Here is a 5,680-nt window from a genome sequence, read left to right as displayed (position 1 = left end):
GGAGGATGCAGGGGGAGCGGGGAAGAGCCTAGTGTTAAGAGTGAAGCTGACTAAAGTGTTCTGTGGCTTGCTAGATGTGAGCTCTTCTGGGCCAGGAAACTTCCCCAAGGCCCTCCATGTAGGGCTTTTCTATGGGGCTATCAACCTCACGGATGTAGACCTCATTAATGCTTGGGTTCGGGGTCAGGGTTGGGTACTGGGGTGAAGGGCCTAACACTCTCGCCAGGCTTCCTGGCCACTCAAACTGCCTCTTTGTTCTCCAGTTTCTTGTTGTGGCTGTGGATGTTCTAAAGGGCACTTGGCTCCTGCAATTCATCAATGGTAAGTGAGGGCTTAGTGTATGCAAAGCACTGTACTAAGTGCTTGGGGAGGTAGAATGCAACAGATGTAGTACACCTGTTGCCTACCCACCTCAGCACACTTGTCCCCATTTTTCAGCAATACTAATAGAATTCTATTCCTATTGTATAGGTCCAGCATCAGTATAATGAAGGGGACCCAGATGATATAATAGAGGTAAGGGAAGAATCTGTGTAAAAAGATATGTACTTGATGGTGGTGTGTGGAGGGATAATGCTTCAGGGTTTAGTGGGTGAGAGTAAGTGCCTGGGTGAGTTGGAAGGGAAAATAAAGTTTGTTTGGAGGGGTGGGAGCATTGGGAGCTGGGGGGATGAGAGGTGAAGTCAGGCAAGGCTTGTTAGAGAAGAAACCATTTCAGGAGGACTTTTAAAGATGTGGGAGAAGGCTGGTAGATCCAAAGGGTTGTTGGGGGGTGGGAGGTCGTGGGGGAGGAGTTAATGCTTCAGGGTTTAGTGGGTGAGAGTTAGTGCATGGGTGAGCTGGAAGAAAAATCAAGTGTATGTTTGTGTGTCTGGGGTGTGAAGAGATGAGAGCTTTAGTCAGGGAAGGCTTGTTGGAGAAGAAACAATTTCAGTAGGGCTTGTAAAGATTTGGGAGACTGCTGATATGTCCACTGTGTGGGTAGGGGGTTCGGGGGTCAGGGTTGGGTACTGGGGTGAAGGGCCTAACACTCTCGCCAGGTTCCAGGGGGGAGAATGTGTGGATTGTGGATAGATATGGTCCAAGTGTCCCCCTTCAGTGAGGACCCAGATGAGCTGATTTCCATGTTGAGGAAGAATGAGCTGAGCTTCCATCTCTAAGGGAAGGTGATGGTGGACCTGAGGAGACCCAGTGTCCTTAATTCTTTAGATGGATCAATCAATCCTACCTGAACCCACAGCCCCGTCCACAGGGTCACCCTGCCACATCCTCAGTTCTTCTAGAGTTTGAACCGCTCTGTGCATGACAGTGAATGCCTCTGAGGGAGTTGGGGGGAAGTCGGGGGGGGGGGGGGGGCGGTGGATGGGAGTAGGGGAGAGTCTAGTGTTTGAGCGTAGCTTTCTGGCTTGCTAGCCGTGAGCTCTCCTAGGCCAGAAAATTTCCCCAATTTTCCCTGGGGCTGTTTATGGGGGATATCATCCCTCACCTATACTGATCACATTCATGCCTGTGTTGGGGGTCAGGGGTGGGTAGGGGGGTGTAGGGCCTAGCACTCTGTATCGGAATGTTCCTGGCCACCTCTCCATTCCTCAGCTTCTTGCTGTGGCTACGTTAGTTCTAATAGACACTGCGCTCCTGCAGTCAATCGACGTGAGCCCGCTGTTGGGTAGGGACCGTCTCTATATGTTGCCAACTTGTACTTCCCAAGTGCTTAGTACAGTGCTCTGCACACAGTAAGCGCTCAATATGATTGAATGAATGATACTGGAATGTGTCCTACATGCAGAGCACTAACCTAAGTGCTTGGGGATAGTACAGTGCAGGGGAATTAGCAGGTGTGTTCCCTGTAGCCCTGACTCACCACCACAGCACACGTGTCCTTACTTGTCTCCTCACTATGGTGTCTCCTTTCCTGAGACTTTGTTAGGCATGTCTTACATATTGTAACATAATTTCTTTTCAATATTCTAGGTCCAGCATCACTTTAATGAAGAGTCCCAGCTGACAATACAAGTGAAAGAGCTGAGTATATGTACCTAATTTCTGTGGGGTGAATGCTTCATTGCTTGGTGGGTGGGACTAAATTCATGGGTGAGTTAGAAGGAAAAATAAAGTGTGTGTGTGTGTGTGTGTGTGTGTGTGTGTGTGTGTGTGTCCGTCCCCACCCATGCTATTCTCCTGTGGAGTTCTGTAGCCTCCAACTTGTATCTTTGTAGGGAGCATAGAAGGGTTTGGTATGGAGTATTGCAAGTCTTACCACTCCTCTTGTTTAGTCTGCCTTTGTACTGGAGACTTGTTGTTGTTTAAGTCCAGGCCTCTTCCAACGTGGGAGTGTGGAGATCCAATGGCAGGGGTAGGGAAGAGTGGAGAATCCAGGCTTCTGTGGCTATTCTCTCATGCCTATTGAAAACCAGGCTGATTTGTGGGATGCTGGAGAAATGTCTCTATGTTTGGGAAACTGCATCATTTGAGTTTCCTTCTCAACTTGCAGGAGCACCATCAGACCAATCACTCCACGCAGTGCGCTGAGGGAAATCTTGGAAATAGGACCACCTCAACGATATCATGGCTGGTGAGAAGTAATTTAACTTGGTCTGTCATCTGCTCCGCAACAATAATTCCCTTCTCTCACTGACTCCAATGCCTATTTCCATGACCGTCTGTTCTAGATTTAGAGGAGGCAACTTCTGGAGCTTAATAACTTACTTTGCATAATCAATACTTTCACAACTATCAAACTGGTCCTATTCCCCCCCCCCACCCCCCACTTTGTCCTATCGGGGCGTGTCGTCCCCCTCCCCCCCCCCCCCGCACGATCTGTCTGGTCCTATGCCCCCCTTCTCCTTCTGGTCCTTTGTCCCCCCACCCCAGCTCCCACTCCAACTGGTCTTATTGCCCCTGGTCTGGTTCTATACTCCCTGCTCATTCTAGTTCTATTCCCCCACCCCCCAGCTCTGGCTAGTTCTTTCCCCCTGCTCTGTCTAGTTCTGTTTCCTCCGCTCGGTCGAGTTCTATCCCCCCCGACTCGGTCGAGATCTATAGATCTATCCCCCCGCTCTGACTGGTCATATCGCCACCCCCCCTGCTCCCAGTGGTCCTATCGTCCCCGGCTTCGACTGGTTCTATCCCCCATTCTCCTTCTGGTTCTATCCTCTTTCCCCCACCCCCGGCCCTCCTGCTTGGTCTGGTCCTTTGTCCCCCACTCCATCTGGTCCTTTCCCACCCCGCTCCGACTGGTCCTACCCCCACCCCCACCCCGGCTCTGTCTGGTCCTATAGCGCGCCCCCGCCCGCCATTGCCCCCGCTCCGACCGGTCCTATTGCACCCCCACCTCACTCCAACTGGTCCTATTGTCCCCGCTCTGACCCATCCTACTGCACCCCCACCTGCTCCGGGTCCTACTGGCACCGCTATTGTGCTGTCCCCGCCACTCCCCGCTCCGCCTACTGCTGTCGCCCCCCCGCTCCGCCTACTGCTGTCGCCCCCCCACTCCGCCTACTGTTGTCGGCCCCCCCCCCGCTCCGCCTACTGTTGTCGGCCCCCCCCCGCTCCGCCTACTGTTGTCGGGGCCCCCCCCCCACTCCGCCTACTGTTGTCGGCGCCCCCCGCTTCGCCTACTGCTATCCCACCTCTCCACCTAATGCTATCCCCCGCTCTGTCTGTGCTATCCTCCTGCCCCAACTTGGGCTGTTGCCCCCTGCCCCGCCTAGGGCTGTCGTCCCGCCCCCGTGCTCTGTCTACTGCTATGCCCCCACTCCGTCTACTGCTATCCCCCCGCTCCGCCTAGTGCAATCCCCTTGCCCAGCCTAGGACTGTCATTCTGCCCCCCCCCCCACTCATTCTAGTGCTATCCCCCTGCTCCACCTAGTGCTATCCCCCCGCTCTGCCTAGTGCTATCCCCCAGCTCCGCCTAGTGCTGTCACTCCCCCTTCCCCGCCTAGGACTGTCACCTCCCTTCCCCGCCTAGGGCTGTCGCCCCCTTCCCCGCCTAGGGCTGTCGCCCCCCCCACACTGCCTAGTACTGTGGCACCCCCGCCCAGTCTAGTGCTATCCCCCCAACCCTGCCTAGTGCTATCCCCCCCTCTGCCTACTGTTATCCCCCCTCTCCGCCTACTGCTATCCCCCCGCTTCTCCTAGTGCTATCTCCTGGCTCCGTCTAGTGCTATCTCCCCGGCTCCATCTAGTGCTATGCCCCCGGCTCCATCTAGTGCTATACCCCCGGCTCCATCTAGTGCTATGCCCCCGGCTCCATCTAGTGCTATACCCCCGGCTCCGTCTAGTGCTATACCCCATGCTCCGTCTAGTGCTATACCCCCCGATCCGTCTAGTGCTATCCCCCTGCTCCGCCTAGGGCTGTCACCTCCCCTCCCCGCCTAGGGCTGTCGCCCCCCTCCCCGCCTAGGGCTGTCGCCCCCCTCCCCGCCTAGGGCTGTCGCCCCCCTCTCCGCCTAGGGCTGTCACCCCCTCACACTGCCTAGAATTGTGAAACCCCCGCCCTGTCTAGTGCTATCCCCCGGCCCTGCCTAGTGCTATCACCCGCTCCGCCTAGTGCTATCACCCGCTCCGCCTAGTGCTATCACCCGCTCCGCCTAGTGCTATCACCCGCTCTGCCTAGTGCTATCACCCCTCTCTGCCTACTGCTATCCCCCCGCTTCTCCTAGTGGTATCCCCCTGCTCCATCTAGTGCTATACCCCCGGCTCCACCTAGTGCTATACCCCCGGCTCCACCTAGTGCTATACCCCCAGCTCCGCCTAGTGCTATACTCCCGGCTCCGCCTAGTGCTATACCCCCAGCTCCGCCTAGTGCTATACCCCCCGCTCCGCCTAGTGCTATACCCCCGGCTCCGCCTAGTGCTGTACACCCCGCTCCGCCTAGTGCTGTGCCCCCCCGCTCCGTCTAGTGCTGTGCCCCCCGCTCCGTCTAGTGCTGTGCCCCCCGCTCCGTCTAGTGCTGTGCCCCCCGCTCCGTCTAGTGCTGTGCCCCCCGCTCCGTCTAGTGCTGTGCCCCCCGCTCCGTCTAGTGCTGTGCCCCCCGCTCCGTCTAGTGCTGTCCCCCCCGCTCCGTCTAGTGCTGTCCCCCCCGCTCCGTCTAGTGCTGTCCCCCCCGCTCCGTCTAGTGCTGTCCCCCCGCTCCGTCTAGTGCTATCCCCCCCGCTCCATCTAGTGCTATCCCCCCCGCTCCGTCTAGTGCTATCCCCCCCGCTCCGTCTAGTGCTGTCCCCCCCGCTCCGTCTAGTGCTATCCCCCCCGCCCTGCCTAGTGCTATCCCCCCACTCCGTCTAGTGCTGTAGGGATGTTGCCCCCAGGCTCCACCTAGTGCTATCCCCCTGCTTCGCCTAGTGCTATCCCCCCTGCCTAGTGCTGTCGCCCCCTGCTCTGCTTAGTGCTGTGGCCCCCCTCTCCGCCTAGTGATATCCCCCTGGCTGCGCATAGTGCTGTCCCCCCCGCCCCACCTAGTGCTGTGGCCCCCCCATCCGGCCTAGTGCTGTTGCCCCCACCCGGCCTAGTGCTGTCGCCCCCAGGACGCCTAGTGCTGTCCCCCCCGGCTCTGCCTAGTGCTATCCCACTGCTCTGCCTATGCTATCCCCCTGCTCTGCCTACTGCTATCCCGGTGCTCCTCCTAGTGCTATCCCCCGGCTTTGCCTAGTGCTATCCCCCGGCTTTGCCTAGTGCTATCCCC

The 5,680-nt window shown here is 57.3% G+C and overlaps 1 long non-coding RNA gene across 1 annotated transcript; it reads left to right on the top strand.

Moving 5' to 3' along the window:
- Nucleotides 1–238: 238 nt before the first annotated feature.
- On the top strand, nt 239–2,022 carry LOC119923723. The gene is made up of 3 exons (XR_005448946.1): nt 239–321; nt 472–516; nt 1,972–2,022. It is a non-coding gene; the product is annotated as an uncharacterized LOC119923723 (long non-coding RNA).
- The last annotated feature ends 3,658 nt before the right edge of the window (nt 2,023–5,680 follow it).

This window comes from Tachyglossus aculeatus, unplaced genomic scaffold (assembly GCF_015852505.1).
Source record: "Tachyglossus aculeatus isolate mTacAcu1 unplaced genomic scaffold, mTacAcu1.pri scaffold_226_arrow_ctg1, whole genome shotgun sequence".
NCBI classification, from domain to species: Eukaryota; Metazoa; Chordata; class Mammalia; order Monotremata; family Tachyglossidae; genus Tachyglossus; species Tachyglossus aculeatus.
The sequence above is the reverse complement of the archived record's forward strand: the minus strand, read 5'-3'. Positions and strand labels throughout refer to the sequence as shown.